An 18029-nucleotide genomic window follows, 5' to 3' on the forward strand; every position below is an offset into this window, starting at 1 on the left:
TCGGCTTGTTTGGGCGGTGCATTCGATATTAGAGTAAGGTCGATGATTCTCAAAGAGGTTCTAATGCTTTCAAGATTCATATGTGGTATTTGAGAAATTTCAGGATTTGTAAATGACAAAAATATCTGAGACTTGCATTGGATGGTGTCGGGACTCGCAGTATTTCTGTATCAATATGAACTTTACATTTCAATATCACAGAGGTTAAGGAAACAACTTCAGATTCACAAAAGGTCTCCTCAGAGTAGGTATCTTGGTTGTGGTACTTTGGGTGCTTAAGAGGGAATACAACGGCTTATGGGCTTTAGGGTGATGTGGTTTCATGCTAGGATCTCTTATGGTGAGCGTTGGGTTAAGGGCCATAGTCTACTGGCAAGGAAAAGTGTTAACTTAAAGGTAATTCGGAAGGAACTCGAAGAAATACAGCATCTTGGTAATAGGTTGGATCAGTATGATAATGGTATGATCAGTTCTTTTGGTACTTATGATGTTGTGAGGCTTTACCGGTATTTTGTGGCAATACTCTTGGGTTTGGCGGCCTGTGTGATTTGGTTGAGTTAGAGAGATTCAATTCTGATGGCTTGGTTATGTGCAAATTGGTTTCAAAGAATTCTCAATGATTTCTGTCACAGCTTGAGATGGATATTTTCTACAGGCATGGGGAGTTTGTTGCGCATTGTGATTTTCTCCTGGATGGGATCAAGTGAAAGGTTTTCGGCTGATTGAGCGTGTATCGTGTTTTCATATGATGGTATGATAGATGCGGTGCGACGTGTGGAATTAAGAATTTTATGTATAAGGTTGCGGTTCAGTTTCGAAGGGAAGGTCATGAGTTCCAGACAATATGGACGGTTTTTGATATTTAGAATAATGTTGGCACTATCTAGTATCACCTAAGAAAAGTGCGCATTTCAGAACGTGTCTTGTGTTTTGATTTACGGATGCTTCATTGGTATTGCGGTACTCACCTGATTGATCGACTGCTAATGTTCATATTTTTCTATGTGGCACGGAACAATGATAGAAGTATTTCTCGTGAGATGTTGTATGTGAGGGGGGTTGTTTGTCATTAGAGTGATGGAGTTGGGATCGGATATGGTGATTTTTGTATTCTCGTGATTTGGAGACTGGGAGTTTTAAATGGGGACTATTCCTTAGTTGTAGACTATAAAGATATGACCAGAGTTAGACAACTGATGGTATTTGCTCATAAGATGCGTTTCTGTTTGGATCTTGTGGCGAAATTCGAACGAGATGGTTCTTGGATGTGTGAATGGATGATTGTGACTTCATTATGGTCTTTCTCGTTTGAGGTATATTGTGCTATCCGTTTTGAAATGGTTATGGTCACACACTTCGGGCATTTGTTGTTGATTTGTCTATACTTGTTATTTTTTAGCATTATGGCTCTAGGTATTTCATGTGGACCGGTGTTTGGATTGGGTCACGCACTGCGCCTAAGTCATATTGGGATATGATCCTTCATGTTATATTTGTGTTTCTTGGTTCTACCATGTGTGATGGGTTTGTAGAATTGCGCTTGTGGTGGTACCTGTTGAGCTTGCGAGACGATTCTCTCATTTGTTTCACTTTTCATTTTTCTGTACATTTGAGTTGTTTCTTATTGGTGCACAGATTGCACAGTTTGCACGGTTTGTGGATCTAGGTAGTATTGGTATGGCATGTTAGTAGAGCAGCTTGTATTTGATGAGATGAGGTCATTCGACCTGGAGTGAGTGTTATCAGATTCGATTACGATATGTTTGAAAGAATAACATCGGAAGTCAGCTTAGAATTTGGGCTATAGTTTTGGTTGGGCGAGAGAGCTCCACGACTTGTTGATCTGATGGGTGGTTATGAGTCTCTGCGTGTTTCTTTCATCATTGGCACAAGAGTTAGAACAAAATTTTATTTGATATGAGGTTTGTTATCGGCACTGGATTAGTTATTGAGCAGCTATTGTGGTCGGAAGTTATTGCTATGAGTATCTATTTTTTATGATATATCATGTGATTATATCTTGGGTTATAGTTATGGCTTTGATAAAAGTTTGTTTAGATTTATACAGTGTATGGATGTGAGAATCGGGTCTTGTAATGGATTCCGGATGCAAGAAATTGGGTTCCAAGATTTATGGACTAAGTGTAAAGGAAGAATCTTCAGTTATGTTATGATAACAGGCTTATATGGATTGGGGTGACGTGGGATCACCCATCAGTATGTGCATTGTGAGTTTATACAGTGATTTGATGGCCTTGTAGCGACTCTTGGCATATTCGAGGATGAACATATGTTTAAATAGGGGAGAATGTATCGACCCGACCGGTCGTTTTGAGCATTTGCATTCCGTTATATGATTTGAGGTCGTCGGTTTTGGTTTTCAAGCGATTCAGGATTAATTTGAAAGAATTATTCTCATCTTACAAGCTTTAAGTCAGAAGAGTTGACCAAGTTTGACTTTTATGTATTTGACCCCGAATCAAAGTTTTAATGGTTATGTTAGGCCCGGATGGTAATTTTGGACTTGAGCGTATCCCCGAATTTGCATTTGGATGTTTCTAGAAGGTTTTGGTGCTAATTGGCAAGTTTTTTTTTTTAACGGAAGAAATCACCTTACCCTTGGTGTGGGGGGTTTGGCAAGTCCCCTACCTGTAAATTAGAATCCAAAATATAAATACATGGAGAATGGGGATATGAAGCCTAACTTCCTCAAATCATGTCTTAGAATTGGATACCCCAATTTAATACAATGATAGTTTTCCAACAATAGGGGTGTAATGCTATTAACTGATCCTAGTTTTCTCCTAGTAACCATTTTCTTTTTTTTTTCTAATCCTGAATGTGGGGAGATGCATTATATCCATTCTAAATAGACTTTTCGCTTCTCTTGGCAAGTCTTTCATGGTTCCGTATAGCATAGCATTTTCATGTTGAAATTCGGCTCCAATTTTAGATAATGCATTCGCGACTGCATTTCCCTCTCTATAGTAATGAACTACATGTGCTTGAAGTTGTTGTAACATATCTTTCAACATCTCCATCTTATCCATAAGTTCCCAAGGAACTTTGTACTCTCCTTTAATCATATTAACTACAATTAAAGAGTCCATTTCAAGAATAATATTGCTAAAGTTGAGATCTTTAGAGAGTTTCATTCCACATAAAGCGGCATGCACCTCAACACTATTGTTAGTGCAGAATTGGACATTTTGAGCATAGGCTACAATAAGTTGTCCGTTTCTATTTCTAACAATACCTTCAATACCAGTTGTCAGGGGGTTTGTCCCATATGACAGGCCTGCAACTTAGAACATGCGTAATGATCTCCATTTCCTTTCAGAGTTTTCCCCAAGTCCAACTAATATCCACCGTCTCATCCAATCTTTTAAGATCATTCTATAATAGGTACAAAACTTATTGACATATTCTGTTTCTATTGGTTCTTCTATTACCATATACGTAGCTGCATCTATCTTTCCAGAGCTCCCAACAAATAAGGTTAGGAAGGATCATAGTGGTTCTTCTTTGTAATTTCTCTTTCCCTTTATAGCTCCACCAATTGTTAAGCATTAACCTGATAGAAAAAACAGAAGTGTTAATACCAAAAGGAATAGCAAAAACTTTCCATACCTGAGTTGCAATTTCTCCACTGATGAAAACATGTTCTATGGATTCATCTTTTGGTTGGGCACAACAATGATATCTGGACACCATATTCTGTCCAAATCTTTGTATAACTTCATCCAGAGGCAATTTCCTCTTAATGATTCTCCATAGCAAAAGATTGATCTTGAAACGAGTATTCCTACTCCACACATTTAACCATAATTCATGCTTGCGTCTTCTTTGTCTAAGCAGATCAAATGCAGATGAGCAAGTGAAAATTCCACTAGTAGTGGCTTTCCAAATAGGTTGATCCTTACTATTTCTATCTCCAATTCTTGTATTTGCAATGTCTCTGGAAATATTAGCATTGACTAAGTTAGCAATCATATGAGTGTTCCATTGTCTTTCCAAAAGTCAGACCTTCACCTTCATAACCCTTGGCTTGTTATTTAAGTGTGTGGCATTAGCAATAGGACCTGATCCTATCCAATTTTCTCACCAAAAATCAATTGAAGCTTCATTAATATTCCAAAGTATATGAGGTTCAACCTACTTCTTAATCTTCTTTAAATCACACAAAGTACAAGATTAAGACTTATCCCATGTCTTAACCACTGGATGACTTCTCTGACAGTATTTAGATTTCATAAGATTAGACCAAAGATTGTCAGCGGTCCGTAGTCTCCACCATCTTTTGGAGCTAAAGGTCTTACTAATATCCTCCATCGATTTGAGGCCTACACCTCCATCCTCATATGGATAACATAAGTTTGCCCAAGAGCTCCAATCATATTTCTTCTTGGTATCAGATTTGCCCCAGAAAAAATTAACAAACACTTTCTCTAACTGTTTCAAGACAGTTTTGGGAGGTGATATTGCTGCAAGAGTGTGCAAAGCTTGAGATTGGAGGACAATGCTTTATCAATATAACTCTGCCTCCTATAGATAATAAACTACCTTGTCAGCTATTCAGCTTGTTAATAACAGATTTTTCTATCTCAGAGAAGTATGCATTCTTCTTTCTCCCTTCATAAATAGGACAACCAAGGTATTTGAACGGGAAGTGTTGATGGTTTAAACCTGTCACTCTTAAAATCATATCCCTTCTGGTAACAAAGGAATGTGCAACAGTGAGAAAACAACTTTTCTCTATGTTCACTTTTTGGCCAGAAGCCTCTTCATACTGATTTATTTTTTTCATAATCATCTGAATATATTTCTTTTTACCGGAGGAGAATATCACGATATCATGTGCATAGCATAAATGGTTGATCTTTGGTCCTCTAGGATTCATAGAGAAACCTATGAACTAATCTTTCTCATATAAATGATTAAGTGCTCTTGAGAGAGAATCTGCAGCAATAATGAACAAACTAGGTTATAGAGGATCACCTTGTTTAATACCCCTTGTTGAATAAAAGACACCATGTCTCTCCCCGTTGATAATGATGGAAAACCATACATTGGCAAGAAGCCTATATACCATATCCACAAAGTTACCAGAGAAGCCAATCTTTCTTAAAACGGAGATAAGAAAAGCGCATGATAATCTGTCATAAACTTTAGCCATATCTAACTTAATGACAATGCTATCTCACCTATTTTTCTTCCTAACCCCTTGCACAATTTTTTGCGTCAGCGAAATATTTTCAGTGATAAGTCTGCCTTTAACAAACCCAGACTGGTTTTCAGAGATTAAATTAGGAAGCAGAGTAGCAAGCCTATTAGCTAAGATCTTTGAAATGATCTTATTAGGGAAGTTACTAAGACTAATAGGTCTTAATTGAGAGAAGAAATTAGGAGAATCCACTTTAAGAATCAATACCAAACAAGTGTGAGTGAAGTATTTTGTCAATCTATATCCTTCAAAAAAGTAATTGACCATATTGTATAGGTCTGAAGATATAATATTCCAACAAACTTGATAGAATCTACCATTGTATCCATCTGGTCCGAAGGAACTATTAGGATCCATATGAATAATGGCATTTTTCACCTCCTCCGGACCTATGGATCCCAATACTTCCTCCGGACCAGATGGATATAATGGCCTTTTTCACCTCCTGGATTTAATCTTATGGATATAGGATCTCTATTGGCGAAAGTTGGCAATTCAAAAGTTTAGAAAGTTCATTGGTTTGACATAGAGTTGACATTTATGATATCGGATTCGGATTGTTGTTCCAGCAGTTGGAAGAGGCTTGTTATATCATTTTGTACTTTTGTACAAAATTTAAGGTCATTCCGAGTTGATATGATATGGTTCGATACAGGTTTTTGATGTTGAAAATTCATAAGTTCATTAAGTTTGATTTGAGGTGTGACTCATAGTTTTGATATTATTATGTGTGATTTGAGGCCTCGAGTAGGTTCATGTTATGTTTTGGGACTTGTTAGTATGTTTGGACGGAGTCCCGAGGGGCTCGATTGAGTTTCGAGGTGGTTTCGAAATATTTTTAGGCCCTTTTCAACTGTTGATTTTTGGCTATAGGGGTGTACATCGTGATCATAGAGCTCTGGGTCGTGAATGCTTAGATTAAAATGGAAAATTGGACATGCGAATCGCGTTCGCAGAGGAAGCTTCGCGTTCGCGAAGAATTAATTTTTGTTGTCACTAAGATGAAATCGGGAACTTATATCCTGCAATCTATAATGAATTTTGAGGTGCTCCAAAAATTAAAGTTGTAACCCTTTATATCTAGTTTTCACAAAAGTAAATCGTTTGTCATTTGGAGTTTTAATAAAAATGTTATGACCATTATACTACAGGCTATCTGGGAAGAGTTAGGAAGGGTTGATGGAATTTGTTCAGCGCAATTAGAAGGACATGGCCGTGATCGCGCAGGGTAAAAACTATGCTGGAGATGTTTTTGAATCTGTCACGACCCGGAATTCCCACCCTCGCGATTGTGATGGCACGTAATATTTCACTTGCCAGGCAAGCCACCGTTAGATATATTTATTAACCAGTTTTAACAATTTAAATCAAATGATAACAATAACATCCGAATAGTCTGAAATAATGTGATAAACTACTAAACGACATAATCCAAATACAATCCTAGAAACTGGAGTCATGAATACATGAGCGTCTAGAGTACTACAAATAATAGTCTGAATAAACATAACTATTTGAATCAAAATAAACAGCAATGATGACATAGAAGAGGACTTTAGGGCTGCGGACATCGTGCAACTATACCTCAAGTCTCTACAGGTAGTTAGATCTGGGCAATCTCACTAGCGTTGATAGGACCAACTCTGGTATCTGCACAAGAAGTGCAGAGTGTAGTATGGGTACAACTGACCCCATGTACTCTGTAAGTGTCAAGCCTAACTTCGATGAAGTAGTGACGAGGCAGTTAACTCATGCAAATGAACTCGAAATTCAACTACTAGAGAGCCCAGAATAACAAGTCTCATAGTCTTATATCACAATACCGAGGCAAATTCAACAATCACAAACAAGTACCACACACACAATCTGTTGTTGCGCGCAACCCGCCCCATATCATCATCTGTCAATATCAAAATCCCTCCTTATTCCATCATTTCAATTCATTACCTTTATTTCCGTTACGGCGTGCAATTCTCTTCCCAAACAATTTCAAACATCAACATAAACAATTCAACAACCAAATTTACAAGAATTTCTACTTCAGGAGGGTAAATGTACAAGGCAACAAAGAACCATATAATAATCAAAGAATATCTAACAATTCGAAGTTTTAACTTTACCAATTCATCGGTATCTAACAACTTACACAAGTGAAACCACATTATAGAACGCAAAACATATTGCACAACAGTAGGAAAAGTAAAACATGTGATAATTAAGGTATGCAAGTAAAGCAAGCATGGGCAAGTAGCAAATAAGCATAGAGTCATGGAAGGAACGGACAAATTAAGACAAGAAATAATTAAATGACAAGTTACAATTATGAAATAGAAGTCAAATCAGGTATGTAACAATTAAGGCATGAAGCAATATATATCATGAAATAAATGAAAATATGGAAATAATTATCTTGACGGCGTATACACACTCTTAACCTCGCATATACGTCATTTTCCACATAATTCACATACCACATAGTTCAAGAATTCCTTATTCCCTCAGGTCAAGGTTAGACCCAACACTTACCTCACTCCGTGAATCAAAGCAATCAACCGACCATGGCCTTGCCTTTCGAACAAGCCTCCAAGCCAAACAAATATAGCAAATTATCGATCAAACGATTCAAAATAAGCTTTAGAAACAATCCATTAATGAAAGAGGTTCATTTTTGATCATTTTTTTAAAAGTCAACAAAAGTCAATCCCGGGTTTGCTTGGTTAAAACCGGAGGTTCGGACCGAAACCCGATTACCCATTCATCTTCGAGCCAGGGTATGTGATTTGTTTCAAAATTCGACCCCAATTCGAGGTCTAAATCTCAATTTTACAAAAACCTCTAACTTCTACCCCAATCCCTAATTTCTACTATGGAAATCCTAAATTTGATGTTGAAATCTCATGAAAAGTAATAGGTAATCTAAAGAAAATAGATTAGAGTTACTTACCAATAATTTTCGGGAGAAAATCCTCTTGAAAAGTCGTCTTTAGAACGTTTAGGGTTGAGAAATGGTGTAAAATGAGCAAAGTACTGATTTTCCCCTCTTTTAGCTAGCTGCAGATGTCGCAATTGCGATGTCTTGTTCGCATTTCCGACCATCGCAAATGCAAAGCATAGGTCGCAAAAGCGAACTATGCATCAGAAGCCCAGATGTCATAATTGCAACAAATGATCGCAATGCGAACTACCCTCCTTCGTAAAAGCGACCAAATTCTCCGCAAATGCGAAGATGCCCAAACTCTACATAGCATCGCAATTTTGATGACAGAGTAGCAAATGCGGACACATCGCAAATGCGACTCTTTTCTCACAAATGCGAGAAACCCAATCCCCAACCCATGCTCGAAAATGCGAAGAGGTGATCGCAAAAGCGAGGCTCGCATTTGCGAGCTAGACCTCGTAAATGGGAGATCTGTAGTCCAGCACCAGAAGCAGCAGTGCATCAGCTAGTTTAAGTCATCCAAAACAATTCCAAAACAAATTCGAAACTCACCCGAGCCCCTCGGGCTCCAGACTAAACATGCACACAAGTGTAATAACATCATATGAACTCGTTTGTGCGATAAAATAACTAAAATAACATCTAAATCTACAAATCGAACCCCAAAATGAATGAAATTTTCAAAGTAAACTCAAGAACAACTAGAATCACATCTAAGCGTCCGAGTCATGTCTATTCAACTCCGAATTGTATCAAATTTTGCAGACAAGTTTCAATTAGTAACTCTTAGACCTCAACTTTCGGACCTCTCGTGCTAGAATAGCCACCGGCTCCTTCTGATAAGTCAAATCCTTGTCCAATTGGATCGGGTTGCACGTTGCAACAGGTCTTATTGGCTTTATTATTATTATGGATCGGGTTGCACGCCGCAGCATGCTATATTAGCTTTTTATTAGTGCGTGGGCAGGATCCGCCCCTCCGGAGTCTGACATACCAGTAGTGAGCACAGGCACAATGATATACATATACGTGCTTTGGTGAGGGACATTAATGCCATGCACCCATACATTGCTGAGTGATTGTATGTGTGATGTAGTGGCCATTTGAGACTGACAACTTGAGTATATTGAGAGTGAGAGCACCTGGGGGTACCACCGTGAAATCATTCCTTTGACATGCATACTTGACATGTAGGAATATAGATGCATTTTCTTCATGTTAAACGATAATATGACATCTGATAATTTAGCATGTATGCTTGACATGTAGGCATAGAGATATATATTCCTCATGCTAGACGATATATGATAATTGGTGACTTGGCATGTATATTGACATGTAGGCATGGAGATGTACTTTCCTCATGTTAATTGGTAAACAAAAATTCTTGTTCGGTGTTATGAATTGGGAATACAATTCTTTTGATAAGCATGCCTACTTTCCAGTAAATGTGAACGAGATGAGCATATATCTCTTCAGTTATTTACCTTTACTATTCTCATTATATTATTATGAGTTGTTATTGGCTATTGTGTTGGACACTGACCTTCTTTCAAGCTCGTCACTGCTTTCAACCTAAGGTTAGGTTTGTTACTTATTGAGTACATGGGATTAATTGTACTCATACTACACTTCTGCACCTTGTATGTAGATCTTGAAGTTGATGTTGATGTGTATGGAGGGAGTTGGCATTGAAGATGTACCTGCGTTCCGATTATAGCTGTCACTTATCCTTGGTAGCTTTAGATTTGCAAATCAGTTTATGTATATTTCGAGCAGATGATGTATTTTCGTACTACCTTTGTAAATTCTAAGTCTTAAAAGCTCATGACTTGTACTACCAATCATTGAGATTGTATAGAAATTCAGTTATTTTTCTCATTTATTTTTGTTATTCTCATTTGAGTTGTGTTGACTATCACTTGGCTACCTAGCATGTTGGGTTAGGTGACATCACGACTAAATGGATTTTGAATCGTGACAAATGACTTCCTTAACAATCTTATCTTTTCCATATGTAATCATTAAAATCAAAAAATGCAAGAGATGTTACTCCTTATTCAACTGTCCAATTCGTCATAAATATTTTAAAGAATTTTTTCTGGTGTTCGATTGGTCAGCGAAAGATATGTTGCGTAAAGCATTTATATCAAAGATTATTAATAATATCAACAAATCGGAGAGTGTTTATTGTAATATTTGAGTAAAAAAGATAAATAATGTCGTTTAAGCAAAAATTGAAAAATGACGTTAAAAGTTTAGATAGCGGTAAGGAAATGATTTCCCGACAAGCGAACGAGTTAGTTTCTCCTTACGATATAAAATGGTTTGCTTGGGATATATTTTATGGTAATTAACAAACATCATAAAATAACTTTGTATGAAAATGGCAAAACACTCTATAAAAGTTGATGCAAGTAAATCATATAGAGAAAGTGGTAAGATGTGTGTTACGGTCGTTATATTTCCGTCCTCCACACTTCACACCTCTATTGAAGCAATCAACTTGCCTTTCAGACCCATATTTTCTTTTGCGGTAAAACAAAATGTTGTGAAAAGAAAGTGTACGAGAAAATGTTCATAAGTTATAGTCCTTAGATAGATTATACAAGATGCAATAGAAGTAGTAGCTTCAAATTGTAAATTCTCTTTGTTCCGAATTGGTTGTTTCTTTGTGACGGTTTTCACTTCTATTTCCATGGAGCAATGATTCGCTGTTCTTTCATTGAAGAATTTGTTCTTCTCCGTAGCTATACTAACGGAATCATATTTTCCTCTTGATCCTCGGTTAATGCATATCCATAAGATGTAAAGATGATATATTTGACGAATCATTGAAAAAGTGAACTAATTCGTGTATTGGAGACTTACGGATTTCTCCTTCCGGGATCTGATCGTATGTTGTAACCACAGCTCGAATTACAGGTCGTTGGAATCCTCACGTGACGGACGGACTCCCTGTTTCCACAGCTTAGAGAACTAACCCTAGCCGTCTCTAGTCTAATGAAAAACCTTCCTTTTCAACACCTGAAGTGGTGCTTATATAGGCTAGTAGGGTTTTAGGAGGAGGACTAGCTAATGGGTTAACAGGCTAATTAGAACCCTTTATGGGCGAAGCCACCTTTTGCTAAGGATGGTCAATTGACCACCCTTTGTTGAGATATTACGAAAAATTACACGGCATATATAAGTAAAATATTAGATTTTAGATGTTTATAACATATATTGAACACCCTTTGTTGGAAAATATTTTTTACTTTTTTTAAGTCTTAACGCCCTGGAAAAAAAATTCTGATTTCGCCACTGGTACTATTATGGGTGGAACCGACCCGATAACAATTTTCCAACACAAAGAGATTTTGTACTCAACAGATTGATATAATCAGGATAAAAATGCTGGAATATTATTCAGATGATTAAACTGGTCAATCTTTAATTTCTGTGACTTATTCAGCAATATTGTGGTTGAGGATTGATTACTATATTGTCTATGCTGAACTTATGGTTTTTGAATATATGGTCCTCATAGGATGTTGCATTTATCGAACCCCATTCTGAGGTCCCAAAAATGAAACTTACATTCATGGAATTCTAAATATTCTTAGAAAGGACCTGGAGGTTCGCTGTTGAATGCTCTTCCCGAGGGAAATATAATTCTCGCTTTTTCCTTCTACTTTTCCTTCTTGAAAATACCTATGTTAATGATTCTATTTCTATAAGGCCTGACTTCTGGTCTTAGTTGTATATTTTGATCGTAGAGTTACATTAAATGTATGTGAAAACAGCCTTTTGAATGGAAATCTAGAAGAAATATCTACGTAAAATAACCTGAAGGTTTTGAGGAGAAAGGAAAAGAGCAATTAGTATGTACATTAAAGAATTCTAATTTGGACTTAAACAAACTTCCTTTCAGTGGTATGTTAAGTTTCACGATACTGTGACGTTCTTCAGATATAAAGATAGTAAATTTGATGAATGTATATATCTGAAAGTCTCTGAGAGCAAATATAAATTCATAATTTTATACGTGGATGACATACTACTTACATGTAAGGATCATGGTCTATTACATGAAACTAAAAAAATTTCTTTCTGATAATTGTGGAATGAAGACATAAGTGAAGCCTCTTATGTGTTTGATTGAAATTCATCGTGGAAAATCTTATTTCAAAAGGCCTATATAGATAAAGTTCTTATAAATTTTCTAATGCAAAATTGTTTACTTACACAAAGTGAAAGGAGATAAATAAAATTTCAGCCAAAGCTCCAAGATAAAATTAAGCGTAACCAAATGAAAAATATCTCATATACATCTGTAATTGGGAGTTTAACGTATGCTCAAACTTGCGCAACATTCTGATCTTAGTTTTCTGGTTGGATGTTCGAAAGATATAAGGGAATCCTGATATGGATCACTAGAAAATGGCAAAGTAGGTGATGTGTTATCTTCAAGGTACAAAACATTATATGTTCACCTATCACCATTGTGATTCTCTTGAGGTAATGGGTTATCGTGATTTGGATTTTATGGCTTGTGTTCAGAGGCGAATTCAGGATTTGAAGGTGACAGAGGCATATGAGCGGACTGCTCAACCAGTGTACCGCCAAGCTTTTGATCTTAAGGGTTCCAAACAAATTATATGACCGTTTTCAACATATATACATACATATATATATATATATATATATATATATATATATATATATATATATATATATATATATATGTTTATAACTTTTTCAACAGTTAATGGAAGCTGAATTGTGGCATGTTATGAAGGTACGTCACAAGCATTTTGGATCAAGAATTTTATATCTTGGCTTAGAAGTTTAGATTTTATTTTAAGGCTTATGACGACTTTTGCAGCTTGTCTTCTTTTAAAGAACAACAAGTGCTCAAGCAAGCCAAAGCACACGAAATTGAAATATCTTGTTGTTTGTAAAAAAGTTAGCAAGTGTATCGGACATCTTGTATTCACTTTAGTGTTCCAAAGTGCAAGTTATTTTCCTATCTCTTTAAAATATTAAAGAGATATATATATTCTTGTGCTTTGATAGTAAAGTTGGACCTTTATTATGAACATCAAAAAGTTTGTTCAATTGGACATAAAAAGTTCATTTGAGCATGATAGTTAAAGTGGGTCATATCCTTCTGTTGTTTTGGAGCAATAATCATATTGTGATGCATAGGATTTATATCTTTCATGATATAACATTGCAATGAGCCAATGATCCATATTAGTGATGAATTTAGAAAATATAGCGATCAGTAAAGTTAAAGTTGTAGCCATTATATTTTTGTGAAATCCATAATAATTTTCATTGATCATTTGATTAAGTGGGAGAATGTAAGATGTTTTGGGGCTGTATAACAACGTTAAAAAACCAAAATTAAATATACCAAGAGGCATTCATGATCTTCACTATTCACCTCACTTACTACCATGATCTACACATATATTAGCCCACTATATGGGACAACACACTTGTCACTACAAATAGGATGATTTTTAGTCTCTCTCTTCATCACTCAAGCATAGAGGAAGGAGCTTGAGGGAAGATCGAGGTGCTAACTTTTATTTGTTTCTACACTTCATGGTCATTATTGAGAAGTAGAGGAGTAGAGTTAGTTATAATGAGAGTGGTATTTTAGACAATGTATACATGCACATGTGAGAGACACATGAGTGTTAGTTAAGCTGTTTAAATACTGTTACTCACTGTAACAGTGCATTATAAAAGAAAAATGAAAAATCATTTTCTGCTTCTTCCTCTCTACTCTCTGTATCTTCTAGATCCTTCAAGCTAGGGTTTCAATTGTTCATGCAATCTAGATTCTATCGTGGTATCAAAGGGCGTTTTTTGGAATTGTGACGAAAATATGTAAGATCTGAACATCGGACATTGTTAGAAGCTCGAATTCAATAAGCCATGGGAGAAACGGCTAGTCTTCAAATTGATCAGAATCATCCTCTGTTTTTAGCATCTACAGATATGCCTGGAGTTGCAATGCATGATATAAAGCAAATCGGACTTGAAAATTATGGTTTGTGGAGTATATCGATACGCATGGTACTTCTAGTGAAGAACAAGCTAGGGTTCATAGAAGGAACCAGCATAAAAAGCTCTTACAAAGGAGAATAGGCAAATCGGTGGAAAAGATGTAACGCGGTTGTTCTCTCATGGATAAGACGCACAGTATCTGCAGAATTACAGCCGAGCATCATTTATGCATCAAATGCAAAAACATTGTGGAGTGAATTCAAGGAGAGGTTTGATAAATCTAATCTCACTCGTTTTTACCTTCTATGGATACAAATTGGATCATTAAAGCAATGTATTGATTCTGTAACATCACAAAAATGAACGACCTTTGGGATGAAATTGACTTGTTAGTTCCAACACCTAGTTGTGATTGTGAAGAGACTAGGCCTTTTATTGAGCAATTTAAAAATCTACGTTTGTTGCAGTTCCTTATTGGTCTTAATGAAAGTTATAGTCAAGTAAGAAGTTAGATATTGCTTAAGACGCCGGTACTGACTGTAAACAGGCTTACGCTTTGGTTATTCAAGAGGAAAGCCAACGTGAGCTAAGTGTGCTTGAAGTAAATAGAGAGCCCTTAACTATGATGGCAGGACATAATCAAGGATATAAAGCTAAGAAGGTTGGGATAATTTATGTGCATTGTGGATACAAAGGACATCTTAAAGAAAATTGTTACAAAATCATAGAGTATCCCCCTGACATTAAAAGCAAGAAGAAAAGTAGGGGCAAGGAAACATACTTATTCCAACATGATATCAGAAGAGACCACAAGTTCTTCTCAGAACCACCCACAGGGACATTTTTCCACTGAAAGTTAGTACAAAAAGCTATCGGATCTTCTGAACAAAACACATGCAGATGATGGTCATACGCTTATGACAGGTATAACTACATTGCTGTCTAATGCATCCTTTTGTGAGTGGATAATAAATACAGGGGCATCTCATCATATTACATGTCATAAAGAGGTTTTGTCTAATTTAAAGAACATTAAGCAACAGAGGAATCATAAAGTGCAGGTGCCAACAGGTAGCAGGTGCTCTGTGACACACAAAGGAAATGCTTCTATTCTAGGAAGCTATGAACTAAAGGATGTGTTATATGTTCCAGATTTTAAGTTTAATTTGTTGTTAATCTCTAAGTTGACCAAGGAGTTGAGATGGTATGTCCTATTCTTCCCTGACTTTTGTGTATTGCAGGGTCTTTACAATGGGAAGGTGATGGGGATTGGTAAGGAGGACAGTGGACTATATGTGCTCAAGTGGAGAGACAGACCTGCAACAACAATGGTTACCAAGGACACTGATGAATCCAACCTTTGGCATATGAGATTAGGCCATCCATCAACAATAACAATGAAACACATTTATGTCTTGAAGAATAAAGTAGTAGACAACATGCAACATAATTGTGAAGTGTGCCCTTTAGCTAAGCAAAGTAGATTGAAGTTCCCTCTTAGTAGTAGTAAAACTGACTGTATTTTTCAGCTTATCCATCTTGATGTTTGGAGTCTTCATAAGTTGCCTACACATAATAGAAAATATTATTTTCTTACAATTGTGGATGACTTTAGTAGATATGCCTACACATAATAGAAAATATTATTTTCTTACAATTGTGGATGACTTTAGTAGATATACCCGGTTATGCTTATTGCAGTCAAAATCTGAAGTTGTAACAGTGTTAAAAGATTTTCTTATAATGATAAAGACTCAATTTAGTATGAATGTGAAAGTATTGAGGTCTGTCAATGGGAAAGAATTCTTTAACTCTAGTTGCAATGAATTGTTAGCTTCTTTAGGTATTGTGCATCAAAGTAGTTGTCCTTACACATCCCAATAAAATGGGATGGTGGAAAGGAAACATAAGCACATACTTGAAGTAGACAGAGCATTGAACTTTCAGAGTTGTTTACCTAGAAGGTTCTGGGGAGATTGCATTAAAACAGTTGTCTACCCTGATCAACAAATGGCCTACATCTCTATTACAAGTAAAGTCCCCTATGAGGTGTTGTATAACAAACCACCTACTATTGATCACTTGAAGGTGTTTGGATGTTTATGCTTTGCTAACAATTTCCAAAAAGGATACAAGTTTGCTAAAATGGCAAGAAAATCAGTCTTCATAGGCTACTCAGAGGTTCAGAAAGGGTATAGGTTGTTTGATTTAGACACTAAGACTATATTTGTGAGCAGAGATGTCATTTTTAGAGAACGCATCTTCCCTTTCAGAGAGACTACAACTACTTTAGAAGACAACTTTCCTACACAAGTGTCTGTGCCTATACAACCTGACTCCTCCATATCACCTGTATCTAGTACAGTCTCACATGAATCCTACACATTTGCTATAGATGCTCAAATTCAACCTACCGACATCATTCCAATCCTAGGAGATATCAGTACACCTGCAACAAAATGAGTGGAGATTGAGCATGCAGTGCAAGTTGCAGAAACAGTAGAGGTTGATCATGTAATTAATGCAAGATACCTCAGCTGAATTATTTCCAGACATTGCAAATAGTGACAACAAAATCCATTGCACCACCACAAAACAAATCATAAGTAGAAAAAAAAGTGAATCACACAATAATGTATGTACTTTCCTCGCTCTCTTACTTTTTTCCAAGTGCGGGTACATTCTCGAATATTGCCGCTCACCGGGGTAGCATCCGCATAGACGTAAATAGAAATTAGTATAAAATGTTCAGTTTTATTGAAAAAGTCAATAAGAAAAAGGAAGGAATTATAGTATAAGGAAAACCCTAACAGATCCAAATTTGTTTTTTACCCAAACCAATTCATTAAGCCAAGCTAAACCAAATAGAACATATATTCCACTACTAGGATTGCATAAAATTAAAGACCACAAAAAGCAGTCGCAATACATATCTCAGCCAAAATTTTCCAATCAGCTCAAGATTTTAATACACTTAAATGTTGCGAATCTTTTACTTAAAAATAAAAATTATAACATATTTTTCAATCGGGCAGTAACAAATTCGAAGCTTATAATAAAGCTTACCAACAGGAGAACCCGATATAACGCTACAAAGTGAATCCCTGGCGATCTTAATATTCAAAAACGATCTCAGTATATGTATCTTTGTATCACAATCCTCGTCTTTGTCGCATTCTCTATAGCAAATCTCATCTTCCCTCATTTCCCGACAATCTCCCAATAGCCCTAGATAAACAGATACCCAATTTAGATTCCATGCTTAAATCAAAAGCAAAATAATAAACTCAACAAGAAATTAATAAGCCGAACAAGAAAGGAATGGTTAAAGAAGAAACCCCAAAAATCCTCATGGAGGAGAAACCTAGATCTGAGCTATATCTTATGACCTACCTCTTCTTGATGGTCAGCGACCTCCATAGGCGTGAGAGTGTTTTAGCCTACTTTGATGTGTTTGAAGCTATATGCATTTTGAGATGTGTTCTTCAAATACGTTCTTCATCTGTGATTGAAGCTACAAAGAAGTTTTTGAAGCGATGCATTATTTTGAAACTATGCGTTATTTTGTTTTGAAGCTAGTTGGGTTTAAGAAAAAAAGTGGGCCTAAAGATATTAATATTATTATTATTAAAAATAACAATAGAACAATTCTGGGCGGGACTATCAAAATTAGAAGGTAAAATAAGGAGGGAACTAATAACCGTTCCAATTGGCATTTTTACCAAAAACCCGTTGCCACAATTTATTCTATTGCAACGGTTACAAAAATCGTTACATAAAGTACCCATATTATCTGAAACCTTGACTTATGATAATCTCATAGCAGGTTATCAAGCATATGTCACACCTCCTTTTTCCCCGAAG

At 36.2% G+C, this 18029-nt stretch overlaps 1 long non-coding RNA gene across 3 annotated transcripts; it reads right to left on the reverse strand.

The window, feature by feature from the left end:
* Positions 1–15376: 15376 nt before the first annotated feature.
* Positions 15377–17734, reverse strand: LOC104111917 (uncharacterized). Of its 3 annotated transcripts, XR_011415327.1 has the most exons (4): positions 17559–17734; positions 17232–17393; positions 16580–16614; positions 15377–15731 (listed from the first exon to the last, which is right to left on the reverse strand). It is a non-coding gene; the product is annotated as an uncharacterized lncRNA (long non-coding RNA). The 3 variants fall into 3 exon arrangements; XR_011415326.1 differs by lacking the exon at positions 16580–16614 and having other exon boundaries at positions 15379–15731; XR_689841.4 differs by lacking the exon at positions 15377–15731 and having other exon boundaries at positions 15761–16614.
* Between the last annotated feature and the right edge of the window lie 295 nt (positions 17735–18029).

The sequence above is a fragment of the Nicotiana tomentosiformis genome, chromosome 4, assembly GCF_000390325.3.
Source record: "Nicotiana tomentosiformis chromosome 4, ASM39032v3, whole genome shotgun sequence".
Lineage (NCBI taxonomy): Eukaryota > Viridiplantae > Streptophyta > Magnoliopsida > Solanales > Solanaceae > Nicotiana > Nicotiana tomentosiformis.